The following is a 19,010-nucleotide window of genomic DNA, read 5'->3' on the forward strand; positions in this document are numbered from 1 at the left end:
CTGATAACAATCATACCTTGAACCCCAAATTCTGTCTTTCAATTGCATAATGACTTTGACCAAAAACTATTCTTTCTCCTTTTTTAATCCACAAACCATTTGTATGAAAATTCCTACTGGCTTGCAAGCCATTATTTTTATATTCATAAGCACTACAAAGCTTTCCCCTCTCTGATCATTGTGATTTTATTTGATATATGTGAAGAAAATAAATAGAAGTCATAACACTGTGACCAGAGCTATCATCTTTTTATCCAATAGGGTTTTTTTTTTTCCTTAAAGGTTGGAATTGCCACCCACGTACAAAGCAGAAATGTAGAAATGTGTGTGTAATTCAAGTCACCTGGTTCCAGGGGCGCTGCAGGTGTTTGTAGCACACACACCCTTTACTGGAAAATGGTTTCCTGGTGTTGCTTTGGTCCCAGTGTCACTGCCTAAAGAAGGAAATCTCAGACATCAAAGGAAGAAAGATTAAAGGATCCAAGCACTTTAGAAACAAGACATCCTCAGCCCCACTGTTGACTCCTGCAATGCTCCACCTCACCCAACCTCAAGCTTCCTCACCAGGAGGGCACAGGCAGATCTGCTGGGCAGATGTTGGAATGCTCATCTACACACAGGCACACACATGGGTGGTGGTCTTGAGTTGATGCTAAATCATTGGCATTAACTTATACAGAAACCCAAGAGAGGAGTGGATGCCTCTGGCAGTACAATCAGTGCCTTGAAGAAAACCTCTTAGTGCTGGTAGACTACGATGCCAACCTGAAACTTGGCTGAGCGGGGACCAGTGCAGAAATCCCTGCCCATAATACAAAACACGTAGTTTGCTCTGTGGCCATGTACTTAAAAGTACTTCAAGTAATACTAAATGAAGCTCACCTTTAATTGTTACATAGGCGAGTTCATTTACCAGGTAGTTAGTGATTACTTTTTGCCAGGCACTATGCCAGATTATTATGGGAAATGACTTCTGGTTGGTGCTGACCTACAAACATACATTATAAATATTTCCCCCAGACATTTGAAAGAGAAAAGTTCAGAGGCTTAAGAGAAAGTTCTGTCTTCAGCAGGAAATGAAAATTTCATCTAAATGGTAACTTTTAAGTTGACAAAGTACATTTAACTACAGATTTGTGTCTGTGTGGTGATTTAACCATAAAACAAAAGCAAAAACGAACAAGAAAAATCTTACAACACAGAGAATGTAAGTGCTTCCAATGGGCCTACTTTGTTTGAATATACAAATTTCTAGTTAAATTTAGCAAAATCTAGAATTAGGAAATTAGAGTTGAGACAACTCACTACAGCTCACTGGTTCTTGAAGTGCAGCATGGAGACAGTGACATCAACAATGTTTGGGAATCTGTTGGCAAAGTGAGCTTCTAGTTCACTGCAGGCATACTGACTCAGAGACTTTGAAAGTGGAACCTTCAGTCTGTGTCTGATACATACAACTCATTGTCTGGTGAAGGTGAATATTTGAGAACCTCCAGTCTGCTTAATGAATTTAGAATTTGAAAAGCTAGATTCTATTATTAGTTTTTATATGAACTAACCACAGGCCATTAACAGACTCTGAGGTAGGTCTCCTCAACTCTACACTCAACATTTCTGGTGAGCCTTGAAACATGTTGGAACCAGAAGGGGTGGTTGAACCACTGTGAGTGTGTGAATACATTATCTCTTGGAACATTCATCTAAAAGTGATTAATTTTATGTTATATGAATTTTATATTAATACTATTTCAAAAATACAACTCAACCCCCTTTCCTAATTCCGTGAGAGAATGTGTGCCACTCACAGGTGCTATGCAGATGTGATTTCAGGTGATGGTTGTTCAGACACAACACAGATATGGAGCTGCTTTTGTTTTTCTTTTTGCAAGTGATGCTAACAATGCAATATTGTAAAAAAAACACGTTTTATAATGGAATTATCACATGGTGAGGTTAGGGTGGTGGAGGAGAGCACTGGTTATCAGAGTTGTGTTTAATGTTCACATGTGTAGTTGGAGTTTTCCTGTTCCCGGCCTGCCGATGGTTGGGACAAGTCTCTTCCACTCATGTCCCCCAAGTAAGCACACAGAGGCTTATATTAATTGTAAGTGCCTGGCCATTAGCTCAGGTTTATTACTGACTAGCTCTTACACTTAAATTAACCCATAATTCTTATCTATGTTTATCCAGGTGGCTTGGTACCTTTTCTCAATTCTGCCTTGACATCTTGCTTCCTCTGTGTCTGGCTGGTGACTGCTGACTCAGCCTTCCTCCTTCCAGAATTCTCCTTGTCTACTTATCCCGCCTATACTTCCTGCCTGGCTATTGGCCAATCAGCATTTTAATTATCAACACACATTCACAGCATACAGGACGACATTCCACAGCACACATGTTGTGATATAATCCTTGTTACATAACATGTTATATATGCACATCATAGTTATTCCAAGACCTGAAGAGTAATAAAAAGAGACAAGACACTCTATATGCTTAGAAAATTATCACCCAGCTTAGTCATATCAATTCTTCTTTTTCTACATCAAGGTAACAGGATTCCCATGTACTAAGGGTGTCTCAGCAGTGCTGGGGTCATGACTCTCTACAAGTGTGGTGTCTTGACTCTTCCCTGTGTTCTATTGGTCTCTGTGGGGCACTAACCCTCGCTTAGTCATGCTTACCTCTACTGAAGTGAGGCCTTTAGGAAAGTCATCAATGGATTCCAGTGGCTAGGGATGTGTATGTTTCTCTGTTGGCTACTTGGGTGATTTGATCTTTATGGATTGAGGAATACATGACAGTCTATGAACTCTCTCTCTCTCTCTCTCTCTCTGGTGGCACAAGGGATTAGACCCAGGGATTTGTTTATGTCAGGCTGATACTTTGTCCCAGAGCTATACCTCTAAATCTTACTATTGGTTCCGAGACATGGTCTCACAAAGTTGCCCATGCTGATCTTGAACTTAGTATGTAACCAAACAGACTTTAGATTTGTGATCCTTCTGCCTCAGCATCTTGAGTAACTAGGATTATAGTCCCGTGCCTCTAGATAGAGTTGAGAATATCAATATCTAAGCCCAGTTAACTCATAACTATCTCTATATAGTGTGAATATTCCAGATTCTGGAACCTCTGAAGTTTCTTTTAAGATCAAAAGTCTTTCTAGCCTGACACAGCCTTTCAAAGGTTGCCTTTTCTCCAAGTAGAAGATGAAGCCAAGGGACAATTCTGATTGCATATTCCCAGGATTCTGCCCAGGCTCTGCATGCAGGAATCAAGTTATGTGAGGTATGTATGGGGTTGATTGAGTTTAGATTAATTTTCACTTTTTGTCTATATTTACACAACTTCTTTTGTTTTTTATGGAAATTTCTAGTAAACATAAAATAGAGGAAATAGTGTGTTTGAACCCTCACATACTGGTCCTGTAGTTTTGACCATTTTTAGCTCATTGCTATCATATTATTTCATCCCCAAACACTTCAGCCACATCTTTAAAAGAAAAAAAACTTTAAAAATACAACCAAACACCACCACCGAAACTAAGAGTTAGCAATAATTTTTTCATGTTCTTCTATATATAGGAAAGAGAACTAATAATTTTTCACAAGCTTAGAAATCAACAAAGAAAACGGATTACAATTAACATTTGCAGTTTGTAATCAAGATTGGAGCTTGTTCTTATTTTTCTATAAAGTAACTCACACAGTAAAATGTCCAGGGAAGTTGTGAAATCATTTTGTGAAAGGCGCATCTGTAAAATATCTGTAGTCTCCAAGCCTTGCTATTGTCAAGGTCTCATGGAAATAGGAGCAGTCTGCAGTGAAGCTTTGTGATTGGGGCATCTGTTAGCAGGAGGAGACATTTTGGCCTGTGAGATGGTGGATTTCAGGATCTGTGGCTGGGCTGAGGTTATGTGGAGAGTTACAGAACTCTAGTAAGAAATGGGAAAAGCTCATTGCTACCACACCCAGGTTATGCACCCAAATTCCCAGACAATTTCTCTATTATTCTCAGCTAAACTTGTCTTCAATGAAAACCATACCACTCTATCACTCCAAACATGTTTTTTGCCTTAGAATGGGTATGAGTTGAGGATTCAGCATGGAGCCAGCCAGATGTTGCGATGTGGGTGTGTTGCTTCCCCATCTGTGTACATGCAAGAATGTTTATTAATATCTAAGCATGGAGGGATCCCACTGTAGACATGACAAAATGACACACATGGATGCTAAAGTCCTTGGCGTTCTCCAAACATGTGCTGGTAGTTTGAGACAGATAATTAATTTGTTAGTATTAACTTCGAAGACAAAAAGGTCTATGTACAGTTGCTGTTAAATATTAATTATTGTTTTATAATAAGTAACAGGCCGATTACACCTTGAACTGATCATTCTGTGGAACTGTGTTTTGAAATCCACATTTTGTACTGGAATAATTTCCAGAAAGCAAGACTAGACATTTTAGAATTGAGTTTGTTGATATTTATTAATGACTTCTGTATAAGAAGGACATTCTAATGTTTCTTGGAAGCACAACTTGAAAGTTGTAAGGATTTCTGATCTGTCAGTAATGAAGAGACAACTCCAGTTCTCATTGCTAAGGGATGAGTGGTTTGGTTTCAGGGACTGTCTTGGCATTTCCATCCATCCTATTTCTAAGCCCAGTCAGCATTTGATCAGCACGTATAGTGCTGTGCTCCAGGAGGGCAGATGAAAAGCAGTTCGCAAGTGGATTGTTATGCTTTTGATCTATTCTCAGACAGGAGCCTGGCTAGTGTTGGGTTTTATAATAATAATAATAAAAAACGCACTTCATCTAATCTTAGTGTGGAAACAACTTGACTTGTTTGTATGAATGAAGTCCTGGTGATCGCATTTAAACCCAAGAAATGTTGTAATCAGATATAATCCATCCTGCCTGATACCTGCTGTGCCCAGGTGTGACAGTCTTTCCTCTTCCTACAGAATTAGAGAATCCAACACTCTGATCTATTCTATGCAGTCAGAGTACACAGGAACACTTACAAGTGTTCAACCTTTTCGAAACAGACTGACATTATGTGTGGAATGTTATTGTCTATGTAAGACACATTCAACCTAGAAGGCAGAGTTTTTATTTCTCACCCCTCTGTCCAGCAAATAGTCTCAAAGTATTTTTCTCCAAGTATCGAATGTGAACTCAGATGAAGCTGAAAACAATCTTTTGCAAATTTCTGTATGCTATTAAATTTAGAAGCAGGACCTAACACTTGTGGAATAAAGTTCCGATAAATATGGGCATGATTATGGAAGTTGAGGGGCATATGAACACAGAAAATAGCTGAAAAGCATTTTGTTCAAGACCTATGAACACTATATATATATATATATATATATATATATATATATAAAATGTTTGGTGAGAGCTGACACACAAGTAATATTTAACTAATTTAATGTGTCTGATAAGGGATCTACCTTATTGAGATCAGTTTGTTCAGTACTATAATTAGTTGTTAAATGAGAATTTTGATTCTTGCAAAAATGAGAGTCTTGGAGAGCCCTTTTGTTAAGTCTGTATAGCACTAAAATGTTGGAGGATGCTATCCTGGGTTATATTCTTCTTTTCAATAACAATCAATAGTGGTGATATCTAACTAGGAAACTATCACATATGATACATAATCAAAAGACAATATTTAGAACAAAAGCAAAGAAATGATAGAAGTATTTAGCAGTGGGAGGGAACCAGCTCCCTCATCCAAGAAATATCCACTGTGAGTGTTCCAACCTAGCAAAACTTTTAACCATTTCCAGAGGACAATTAGGAAAGAGATCAGGGCATCATTACCTTTATGGTAGAGACAATCTACAGTTGCTTAGAAATGAAGGGTTCTGCTTTCCACTATAGATAACTTTACATGAAAACTAGGAAGACTATAAGGCAAGGTACTAATGATAGCACTCAGGAAAGGGGAGTTAGTGGCTCAGTGATACACTTGTAGCCAAATTCCTAGACAGAAAATATCTCATCATCCAATATATATATATTCATTCCTAGGCTACAAGTAAGATTTGACTGACTTTAAATACCAATGTGAAAATACATACAAACTCATCACTAATTTTTGGGCTTTTTCTTATTACCATTCCTAGTTGATTATAAATTTGTTTTTGTCAATGTAATTTTATAAATTTTTAATCAATGTTACAACAAAATCTCATTAACTCAAGAGAAGACATGTTGAGGGATTCGAATTCATTCCAAATATTATGTAACCACTGGGGAAATGGAGATAAAAAAAAGTCCTTACTCAAAGAATATAAAGAAAGTAGACAAAGAACTCAACAGAGTGTGCTCTGTGTCCTGGTACAGATAAGCACCCTACATCAGCAATATAACTGTCAAATCCATCTCCACTGGAGGTGGCTACTCAACCTGGAGAGTTGCCCAAAAGTGAAGTAAGTTGATGTAATCTTTGAGTGATGAGCTAGAAATACCCTAATGATGAAATGGGATGGAGGAAAGGTGTTCTTGGCAGAAAGAATGTGTTTCTAAACAGATAGCCATGAATGGGGTTGACTAGAGGATATGCATATAGTCCATGTAACTGGAGTGCAGGACACAAATCCTAGGAAGGCAGATGGAAACTAGATTCACCAAGCCAAGAACAAATGTTTCCTGGGAATCTTAATTGTAATATAGCTTTCTTCTTCTTTGGCTAAAATGATCAAACAACACTGGACAGATTTTGTATAGCATTCTAAATATTGCTCTGGACACATTTGAATGTATGGCATGAGGTGAAAATTTTTTTTAAAGTGAAAGATTTTTAGAATGACCCTAGCATTGTTGTCTAAAAATTCCATTTACCCTTTTCATGAACCTCCTGTTGGTAAGGGAAGCACTCTGGTTGTTTCGAGGCAATACAAGCCCATCTCTATCCCTGTGGGAACTCCTGTTTCTTAGCTGCACTCTACTTCTTCCTTACTGCCTTCTCCTGTACTCACATTTTTAAACCCCATACTTTGTTTTATTGTCTCAAAGGCTGCTGGAATGTAAGGTCAGACATGGAGGTGTTAAAAAGAGTTCGATGCCAGTACATCTGGGGATCCTTAGTAATGCCCAGGGGCCCACAAATAGAAGCTGCAGAAAAACAGAGGAGCATACTCTTTGCACAGGCAGAAAGAGCCAATGGAATGAGGGGAAAATGACTTACACCCAAAACATTATTTCTCTTTTTGTCGTTTAATCTGGTAACAAATATTCTGACCCCCTTTGCTCTACTGAGAATGCTTGGGTCACCACACAAAAGCAGATGCCCTGGGATGTGGGTGGTGTGGGGGGACCAATGTCTTCAGTATGTTCTCTTTGGGATTACTAACACATTGAGAATGTCATCACAAGCTGTACCACATTTCTGAGGCTGATATTTGAACACTAGGGTCACCAAAACCCCAAACATCCATCATCTGGCTTATGATTTCCTTCCTTTCCAAAGCTTTTGAAAGAAATTTTTCATAGAAACTGATGCTAACCCAGTGAGTGATGTCTCTATACCATATTGTTCTGGAGACACATATCTCCTTACCTCATGTGTGCTGACCTTCCTTCATTTTTTCTACACAGTAAGAATTTAAATTGGTTCATAGGGGTATGAGACTGAGAACTAAGTCCATATGTATATTGAGATACTGACTTTTTTGGAAAAGTGCTTTATTTTAATAAATAACATGTGCTAGTATTATTGTTATTATCAGAAACTGAAACTATTCTCCAGTCTAAGGCTTTTCCACTCGGTCATCTTTAAAATGTCTCAAAAAAAAAAAAATGACCCTGGCCACTGTCACATTTCATCTGTCAGAAAGTCAAGCACTCCTCCACCGGGAGGCTTTTACCCTAGCATGAAGTTGACACTCTGAAATTGCTTCAAACACTCCCAGTTGTCTTGGATTGTGGAACTCAGAAGTGATTCGATGGACAAAGTGAGTGTACTTGGCATGTCTTGTGCATAGGTTGCTATGTGGGATCTTCCAACAGGACAATCCAAACATCGGAGAACAAAGGCAGGACAGGACACAGATCCTTCATTAACAAGGTACACAGGACAGACTGGAGACACCAGGATGTAAACACCATGAATTCAGGCATCAGGCTAAAATTCGCAAAAGACTAAGGCTGGTAAAATTCTTATCATATGAGATAGCTTCATTTCTTTCTCTTCCTAATGGGCAAGTGGCTTATTCTAGTCCTCCATCTTGTGGCTGCTAGAACAAGGTATCTACATGCTCCTATATCTTGGCTAGAGATATAGTTCTGGTCTAATTGCTTTTCCCATACTTCCCCGTGGTAAACTGTGAATCACAGCCTTGCCCTGTGTTGGTAATAAAAGGTTTCTCAGTCAATGCGATCTGATGCTAGGGGCAGAGTCCGGCTCTTGCTGTAATGCTCTGTATAAACATTGGAAGAGCTTCTCCTCAAGTCATTGCCTCTCCACACTGGCACACCGGGAGGGATAAACGTTGTGTGTCATCTTCTTTACAAGCTCTAAGCTCTTATAGGAACAGCTTATCATTTTCAGTATTTACTCATAGCATTCTTAACAGATGTGGGAAAAAGTTCTTGTGCCTTGAAGTTAGATATTTTTCTGGGCTTTCTTTTCATCGTTTTGACCAGAAATGAGCAGTCTTTCAAATTTTATCTGCTTGTATCAGCTGTTTCCTCAAAATTAGAATAAAATGTAGCCAGTGGCTACTTGACTTCGTCTGGCCTAATTCCTGGAGGAAATGAAAGAGAATTCAACAAGATTAGAGAGGTACTCCCATTTGACTGCTCTGCATCAAGTGAAATCAGCCAAGATACTAACAAACATTAGACCAGTCAAGCAATTGTTAGAGCAATGCATTGTGTATATTTGTATGCTTGTGATAATATGTTTTGAATGTTTAATTGAAGTCTTATTGTTCCAAGAAGGTGAAATTTATGAACTCATTCAGAACACTTTTCTTGGGGAGCCTTTACTTGAAGCTCTTGTAGGAAGCTTTGGATTAAGGAAAACTGTTTTTTCCTAAAACAAAAACATAAGGCATACCTCAACAAGTAAGAAATTCTGTTTTAAATTTTCAAATACTAGCTTTTTAAAGAAATTGTATTAATTATAATTGGAGCTGCACGTATCTAGTGCAAATTATAAAATATTTTTAAAAGCTTACATGTAACCTAAATGTTCTCTTTTCTTCTATTCTCAGTATTAACCTTGTCTACCTTCCCATGGGTAAACTATCACGTATTTCTTTGGTACATTTCCTGAGATAATTTGATAGGATTTCTACACACACATATTCATGTATGCAATTACACACACACAGCACTGTCATGTCATCATTTTCTAAATTCATGATAATGTAAGCAAACATGTGGTCACCAACACATTTGACATTTAAATTACCAAGTATTTATATTTTGAAAATAGTTACAGAAATAGTTACCAACCTTGGTCTGTTTTATTATCATGAAAGTCTTTTTAAAGCAGTAAGTTAATAGTATATGTTTTCATGTCCACCTAAATATCCACTTTTAAATATAAATGCACCTTTCATTGAGAAATGAAAAATGCCATACTAAGAACACAAACTAACGGATGTTCACATGACCTGTCTTTCATATATTGTATGGGGACGAAAGCTATTTGTTTTGTGTCTCCCCTCAGGATATAAAATACAAAGGAAGCTGCATAGTTTTGCATTGCCAACATGACACAGGTGTATACCACATGAGGATATGAAACAATGCAGCAATAATGGACGTGCTGACAGCTCTGAGTCCATCCACAGTGTCTGAGTCCACGGCATGATGGGGTGTGTGTGTGTGTGTGTGTGTGTGTGTGTGTGTGTGTGTGTTTCTCTTCCTTTACTTTTCATAGAGCTCTAGAAAATTCCCAAGCTCTCCCCCAAGCACAGTGGATGAGTACTAGGAATAAAAATGAACCTTTCTGGAAATAGTTGTTGCCAGTGGGTCACTTTCTTAGACTCCCTTGTTGCCATGTAAACAATGCCCACTTAGGCCCTTGTCTGTCTAGAGAAAGTGTTGGGTTCATAACTTGTCTAGCTTGCTGTCATTTGTGTGATACCTGCAAAACGTGGACCATTAATCTATGCAATATCTCTGAAGCCATGCCTCTTCCCATATCCTCCCTTATTGTGTGTTCATCAGAATAGAATTTATTAAAAGACATTCCTGGGCCCCATCCAATCTCAGAATAGAAATAAAGTGTCTGGAAAAAAATGTCCATGAGTATGTAGTTTTTAAAGGCAATCTATGGAATGCTCATGATTAAGTAAGCAGGTAAGCATTGTTGAAGTTAAGGAAATATGTCCATTTTATCAAGGGACATATGAAACTTACCAACTTATCCTAGAGTCATAAAACAAATTAATCTGGAGGCATAATTCAAATAGTACAATTATAAAATCTGTTTTACCACAATATATTTCTAAAGACATGAAATCAGGCAAATTTGTAAGACTATGATGACTTTTTTTTTTTATTATTGATGTCAACCAGACATTTTGAAGAGAACCGAAAGTTGGGCACTTTACTGCTCTGTTTAAGTCTGGATAATTATACTCAGGCAGTCACTGAGTTATAAAGGACTTGGTAATAGACACACAGAACACACAGGACTCATCAGCTGTGCACATGCTAAGGCATTGCTGTTGTCACAGACAGGAGTAGTTTGCTCTATACATTTTGAATGAGAGGGAATGGCTAAACATAATGAGGGGAGAAGGGATGAAAAATTAAAAAAAAAATTGAAGATCCAGGTAAACTGCATCCTTTAGGTTTCCGTTAGTTCTCTGACCAGACAGAAAAGTTAGTTCTCCCATTCACTCCATGATGGGTAATGTATGCTATAGCGGAGAATATGAGATGTGTTCACACAGTTTCTTAGAATCTCTCTTTGCTTAAAAGAGCAACAGGCAACTAAGAAATGCTAGAGCTGGAAAATAATCTTCCCCAGGGAAGAGCATACCAATTAGTTATCCAATACCAAGTGGTCAGCACTGAAGACATGTGAGTATTGTATGAGTGCCATTATCCAGCCTGAGCAGGCTATATTTAGTAATATATGTACACACACACACACACACACACACACACACACACACACACACACACGTAGCAATATCAATGAAAAAAAGAGGCCATGAATTTGAAAGAGAACAAGAAGGATTATATGCCAGGGTTTGGAGGGAGAGAAGGAAAGGGGGGGTAAATGATACATTTTTATTATAATCTCAAATACAAAAGAAATTTTAGAAAAATGACAGAGTGGAGCACAACAAGCCAGAGATTACCTAGTCTTTATTCTACAGAATTAACTTTTCCTCTTGGCACTTGGTGGGACTTTCTGAATTAATTGGGGAACTAATGTATTTCCAAGCTACTAGAAGAGATCCATGATTCCTAGTTAATAACCCCGGTAGCATTAGCAGGTATTCTCCTGTCTTGTAACCTTTGTGTCAAAATTCAACTTTCTATCTTTTCTTTAAAACAAATATATGTAATGGAATGAACAGCCTAAGTTATTTATTTATTCTTCTTAGGAAACTAAATTTAATGTAGACTCAGTCATGTTGATCCAGTGGCTGTTTTGTCATTGTTTGGTTGGTTTTTCACTGTTTTCTTTTCTTTGAGGGGTTATAATATAATTACATCATTTCTCCATTTCCTTCCCTCCCTTCAAGCCTCCCCATATACCCTTCCTTGCTTTCTTACAAATTCATGGCTTTTTTTTATTGATTATTGTCCATGCATCTATGTATACATATATGTCCTCAAATACAGCCTGCTCAGTCTGTATAACGTCACCTGTATTTATGCTTCAAGTGTGATCATTCAGTATTAGGTAGCTAGTTGGAGGAAGACTACATTTTCCCACTCTGAGCATTCCTGTAGTCCTGTAGTTCTGTAGGTGTCCTGTAGTAGTTATGTAAAGTTGCAGCCTTGTGGTCTTTACCCCTTCCAATTCGGCACATCTGTTGTTGTCTTGTTCATCTCATATTCAGGCTGTTATGTTGGTGAGACTTTGTGGGATAGCTCCACATCTTCAGATACAAGTGTAGTCTTCAACTCTGATCCATGAAACATCTCATTCTAACAGAGAGAGAGAATTATATAAAACCACGACCAGCCAAACCATTTCCAACCCAAGTGCACAGCTGCATATCCCAGTTCCAACAGGTGAATCTACAAAACAAATCCTGCACCAAGGCTCAAGGAACATTGTGTAAGAGGGGGCAGAAAGAGTATAAGAGCCAGAGGATCAGGGAGTTTCCTGTGAGATTGTGTCTCCTAGCAATGCCGGAAGCACACATTATTTTAATTAAATTAGCTTCCAGATCCTTAGCATCCATGGTTCTTCTTGAAATTGCCTGGAGTTACATCTGAGGTTACGCATCCTTTAACACTTTATAGATGGAAATATAGGAAAATTCTTAACATTTTAATGTTATGTATTTGTGTGTGTGTGTGTGTGTGTGTGTGTGTGTGTGTGTGTGTGTGTGTGTGTTATAGGGTCTCATATAGTCCAGACTGGCCTTGAACTCATTATGTAGCCAAGATTGGTCTTGAACTTGGAATCCTCTTGTTCTGCCTCCTTACTGCTAGAATTACAGACATGTATCACCTGGTTGAATTTTGACTTGAATGTTTTTATTTTTTTTAATTTTTTTCTTTATTAAGAATTTTTTATTCATTTTGCATACCAACCACAGATCTCCCTCTCATTCCTCCTCTGCTTTCCCCCTCCCAGTTTTTCCCCAACCTACTCTCCATCTCCTCCTCAGAAAAGGTAAGGCCTTCCTTTGGGAGTCAGCAAAGCCTGGTACATTCAGTTGAGACAGGTCCAAGTCCCTCCCCCTCATCAAGGCTGTGCAAGGTGTTCCACCATAGGTAATGGGCTCCAAAAAGCCAGTTCATGCACCAGGGATAGATCCTGAACCCACTGCCAGGGGCCTTTTAAACAGATCAAGGTATATAACTGTCTGGCTTATGCAGAGGGCCTAGTCCAGTTCCACAGAGGCTCCACAACTGTTGGTCTAAAGTTCATGAGTTCCCACTAGCTTGGTTCAGTTATCTCTGTAGGTTTCCCTATCATGATCTTGACCCCCATTGTTCATATAATTCCTATTTCCTCTCTTCAGCTGGACTTTCTGGAGCTGAACCTGGTACTTGGCTGTGGATCTCTGCATCTGCTTCCACCAGTTACTGGAGAAAGGCTCTATGATGACAGTTAGGGTACCTACTGATCTAATTACTAGGGTAAGCCAGTTCAGGCACCCTCCCCACCATTGCTAGTAGTCTAAGCTGGGGTCATTCTTGTGGATTCCCGGGAACTTCCCTAGCACCAGGTTTCTCCTTATCCCCATGATGTCTCCCTCTATCAAGATATCTCTTTCATTGCTCTCCCGCTCTGTCCCTGTTCCAGCTCAACCATCCAGTTCCCTTATGTTCTCATTTCCCATCCCCTATCCTCTATTGTTCCCCCGCCCCCAGTTTACTCAGGAGATCTCAGAATGATTATTTTTAATATTCTCTCTGAAAATCTCTTCCTCTTTGTGTTATCATTGATTTAAAAATGTTTGCCACATTTATTATTTATTTATTTTGTGTGTGAATGGGCGTGCATGTGCCATATCGTACATGTACATGTGGAGGTCAGAGTACAGCTTGGGGGAGTCTGTCCTCTCTTTCCACTAGGGATGGAGCCCAGGTCATCAGTCTTGGTGGCAAGTGCCCTTACAGGCTGAGACATCTTTCTGGCCCCTATCCTGAATTCTGAAGTGAAATCGTGGAAAATCTGGAAGCAAAGCATTCAAAGTTGTGATGATGACTTCTGCATTTCAAAATTTAACTGAATGTAAGCCACAATATTTAATTGAAGGGGAAGTGATCAGGGGAAAATACACTGCAATTAATTTTATGATGAATATACTGTTTTTATCTATTTTATTGAGCCATATTAAATTACTGGGAAGTTAATGTTAACAAAATATTTAACGTTAAGCATTATATTAATGAGACAAGCAAGAAAACACGTGTTGACAAATTTTAGATGTTGAATGTGTAAGAGCATATTTTCAGAGTAGCCAGCCACACAATTGCAGATTACAGATCTAGCTCTTAGAAGTACCTGGGAGATAACTGATAGTCAGTCCACCAGGGCTCAGTGACGGCTGACTGCCGAGTGCAGAGCCAGACAGCTGTTTGAAAGAACCCAAGCTTTCATAGCACCACGAGAATCTGAACTCTTTATCTCAAACTTAATAAAGCACATTCCTCCCATCCTGACTCATGAGTCCTCAAAGGTGCTTACCCAGAGATAATAGTGGACAGAGGAGATAATGAGCACTTTGTCCATAACCAGACTGGGGTACAGTCCACACACAACTCCCGTGGTGCAGTTTTCCCATGCAGTTTTGAATTGCATGCCTTGGCAGTAGTGTGCCTTATGTACTCGAAGAAATAAAAATCTACCAGGTGGAGTGTCATAACCTGGGAAACTAACCTTTCCTCTAAGAAGTTAGGAAAAGGCTGTGGTTTCCCATATGTGACGGCCAGCCTTGCTCTGCTTTGACCGCAGAGCCCCAAGATATGTTCCTATCCCCAGCCCTCCGCTGTTACGCCCTCTATCCACTCAAATGTTTTTCATTCACACAGCTGGGTTGTCCCCACCCCACCCCCAACCCCCACAGGCTGTCTTCTGCCTGCCCAGCTGATGACGTTTTCCTGGCTCCAGCCAACTTCCGTGCTTGTTACAAACAGTGCTCAAGGGGACAAAAGATTGTCTAGATTAAAACAACAACGACGAAAGTAGGTCGATCTTGCAAGAATCCGGATGGGTGGCCAGCCATCCCACATGAACAATGTGGGATGTTTCTGTCTCTTTCTCTCCCACCCCCAACCCCCATCATCAAACAGGAAAAATATCATTATTTTGAGAATGTGGGAGGTTCGGTTGTGGCCAAAGGTCTATTTGTTGGTCAATGTTGTAGAGAAACCTGAAGCAATATTCCTCATGATTTCAGAGAACTGATCTAGTGGTTACATTTCAAAGGGATGGGGAGTTAAACAAAAAACAAACACAATAATAAATTCAATCCTATATGTAAAACTGAATTAATAGACCCTTACTCTTGAAATAAGTGAGGGCAAGTTTTGACAATAAGTGAGGGGGGGAAAAGACTTAATTGTTTCAAATAAGATGGAACGGCTACATTTCCTTTTTGCTTTGCTCCTTAGAATTCTATTTGTCATTATTTGCATGGCAGGCTTCTGCTTATAACTCTGCTTTACAATCAGTTAAAACTGTTGTCAGGAACTGGAATCATTGTCATAGCTTCGGCTGTGTTTCCCTACAGGTTTCTGAATTTCCAACAGCTGCTGCAGGACAGGCTGTTGGCATTAGAAAAATGTGGGCAAGTTTACCTTCACAATCTCTGTGTTCAGCACAGAGGTCACCAATGCACAACCTCATCTCTACGGGTGTGAAACCTTCCCCATAACATGCTCTTGGTTCTGATACCTCAGGCCTGATGCCATGGCAAGTTCAGTACACTCAAATTCTCTACCATTGAGCATACTATTTATCTCTAAAAGTTACATAATGTCTTTTCCTCACTTTAATGCTAAAACTATAAATAATTATTCCAAACTAGCATGGTGGAAATGGACTTCAAACTCTTCATACTATAGAGAAATGTTGGTTTCTGATAGACTTCAATTCAATCTGTGTCCAATGTGTTTACTCTTTTTTTTTAAAGCTCCTGTCATGGTTATAATGATCACTGGTGTAGCTATTTATAGAAGTGACTTTATATTTAGACTAAAAAGGGGCAAGACAAATGTCTTTGTTTTTTGGCCTGATCCTGGACTGCTCTCATACATTCTTAATTTATGGCAAATCATCTCCTTTTCTTAGGTGCCCCTAATTAACTTACATCCTAACCATGCCTGAGTCTGGGTAGTGAGTGATTGTGAATGCTGACAAAACGGGATTCCTAATCAGTTCTGGAAGTAGTTAGTGGAGAGAGAATGCAAGTTTCACTCTGGTTCTTACACTTGGCCATTGGTTTTCCTGTAGACTGCCACTGGTCCTCCCACACCATGGTTATCTAGTCTCTTCGCCTAAAGACCAAGTCAAGAAAGCTGTAAAAACACCACTGCTATTAATTGCTGCAGTAAGAAACATATCAGCCTTTTACTTTTAAATCTCTAAAACAAGTACCAGGCAAGCATGTTATTAACATTAAATTGAAACTTTGGCAAAGGCTCTCAAACTTGCTCTATGTTTACCACAATGCTACCCTCAAGTGGGAGCCAAGTGACAGCCTTTCGAGACCAAAGTAAATGGGAAGTAAAGATCCTCTTGTGAAAGTTCCTAAATGGCAGTTATATTTATGTATATTTTTCTCACCAGAAGTCCTGTCAGTCACTCCTATGCCCATCAACACAATTTAATAATAGAAAAATAAACACAAAAGAACACCTCTGAAATGATATGACTGAGCCCTCATGGTAGTGCTGAAATACCTTCGTCCAAAATTCAAAATTGTGGGGTTGGGGATTTAGTTCAGTGGTAGAGCGCTTGCTTAGCAAGCGCAAGGCCCTGGGTTCGGTCCTCAGCTCTGGGGAGGGAATTCAAAATTGCTGAAATGTGATGCACCAATGCTGATACATATGTGTTGCTAATATGTTAGGCCTACAGTTTATGTTTTGTTTTCTTGATAATGATCAGGCTAAAAAGGCTTTATGCCTCAATAAATCTGTGCTGGGGACACTGATTTTTGAAAGCAAGGCATGTCTCCTAAGATCACTTGCTTCTCTCAAACTCACTTCATTCAATTTATTATGCCCCCTTTTTGAAAACATTTATGGAATATATGCGTGTTCATAGTCACATATTTTACTTCATATAGTTTACTGTGGCCAAAAGTTTTATGAGCTTTGGGAGAAGTTGTATTTTTATTTAAAATTATTAAAAGTTGCTATCAAATTTTCAAACTCTTCCTTCTAGAATCTTGGTATGGGCATTCAGTCCCAAGCACAGAACATTTATAACATTTCAAAAACATCCCAAATACTGTCTTTGCCAATGCCACTGTTTCTTCAACCTAAGAACATTTTTCCGGATAAATAAACTAAATTTAGCAATCAGCTTGCTTCTCCAATTCGGTCTGTTCTTTATGGATGGAGCCCAGTGTTACATCTAGTCAGAACCGTTTGAGAGTTTGCTGAGTTGTAAATAGCACATGATGTTTTAGGTGGCACATGTTTGTTTCGGACGAGAGAACATGTCCTATTTTTGAGAAAGGAAAGACTTGTAAGACATCAAATGTTTCTTGCAAAACAATTTGATGAAATGAATGTAAATGAATCAGAAACATGTGAATTGTGTTTCAATTAAAATTAATGACTCTAAATAGGAAGATGGCAACATGCCTGGGGGCAAGAGTGTGGCAAGGCCAGGCGGGAAGTGACATTGGTTTGGTTTTTGTCAGTCCTGGGTTCTTGAAAAACATCCCACTACCGTGAATTCAGCTTCGTTCAGATTCTTGAAAGTCAACCTAGGAATCGTAAAGTGGACTGATAGCACACATTCATCTTATGGATGCATGGCACACTGCCACTGTGCAATCATTTAAAATCACTTTCAAAGGGACGTGAGTGGCTCCCAGTGCTACTCTTTCAAGGGTAAATAAGATGTTGTAATGGTGATAAAATCCATTTTCCCTCAGACTCACACATAAACTTCATCTCTACTTCCTGTCTCTAATTGAAGATGATGAGATGTACCTGGCAGATATGGAGCAGAAAGTGGGGAGGAGGGAGGGAGGGAGGAAAGGAGGGAGGGATGGAGGAAGGAAGGAAGGAAGGCAGAGAGGATAAAGGAAATACGCAATGTGCGGGGTCAGGACATCAAGTGGGATTTCATAATGAAAACACCCAAACCAAAATAATTATTTTAGAGACACAAACATCTTATCCACAGTTTCATCCTTATATCATTTGTGCACACTTCAAAGCAAAAGTCAAAGCTTTCAAAAATAAGATTTGTATTGGTAGTTAAAAATTAAAATATTTCTCAAAAAATTGGAAAAATAAAATAAAAGGAGGCCAGGCCTGGTAATGTTTGCTCATAATCCCACTACTTAAAGACAGAGGCAGGAGAATTGTCACAAGTTTAAGGTTCAAGACTAATCTGGTCTAAGGTGAGTTCCAGCAATCATAGGCTGAGTAATTAGACCTTTTTTTTTTTTTTTTTAAAGAAAAAGGGTGGGGGAGAACCTATCTCAATGCTCAGTCTAAGTGTGCTGTGTGATATCACAGTCTCCTGAGTGTGTACATGATAAATGGTCCAAGAACTTCCAAAAGGCAGGGTGTATGTAACTGGAGTCCGTATTTTACTTTTATTTTGGGAGTTACTATCACACACAGCTCAAGTAGTTTTCAGGACTTACCGCTGGTGGAGAAATGAGTTAATAACCTGTCTTTTCTGCACAAACTGAAGGCATAGTTGCTATAGTTGCTGCAAGGAGATCGTGAGAGGGGGATGCCTTGCTGGGCTTCGTGAGAACTCTCAGTGACCAAAGTCCAGCATCCTTCTGGTTATGCGGACACTGCTGTTGCTCTGTAGAGGAAGTAGGGATGAGGGCAAGGTCCTTTATTTTGTTTTTGTTTTTGGAGGGGGGGGGGTGTTGTGTGTTGTGTGCAGATCAGGTTGTTTCTCAGATCATCTGTAAGAGTTTCTCCTTACCTTTCACAGGCAGGAAGTGTGAGTTTTTCTTAGAAGTGTTTGTTCTCTGGGCAGATACCAATCAGCACAATCATTTGTCTGTTTTACTCTTCCTCCTCTCTCAATAGCAGGTGGGAATGGAGTGGTGAGGCTGATTGTGTGTTCTGCAGTTAGTGGCGATTCAACAGTGACCTTTTCCTGAGCCTCCGGAGTCACTTGCAGCAGGTGCCTA

General features: G+C 39.2%; 1 protein-coding gene across 1 annotated transcript in view; it reads left to right on the top strand.

The window, feature by feature from the left end:
* The window catches only part of Dkk2 (dickkopf WNT signaling pathway inhibitor 2), a 97,056-nt gene that overhangs the window by 67,094 nt on the left and 10,952 nt on the right, over positions 1 to 19,010 (top strand). The window lies entirely within an intron of this gene.

The sequence above is a fragment of the Peromyscus californicus genome, unplaced genomic scaffold (genome assembly GCF_007827085.1).
Source record: "Peromyscus californicus insignis strain IS unplaced genomic scaffold, ASM782708v3 Scaffold_9__1_contigs__length_137607984, whole genome shotgun sequence".
NCBI classification, from domain to species: domain Eukaryota; kingdom Metazoa; phylum Chordata; class Mammalia; order Rodentia; family Cricetidae; genus Peromyscus; species Peromyscus californicus.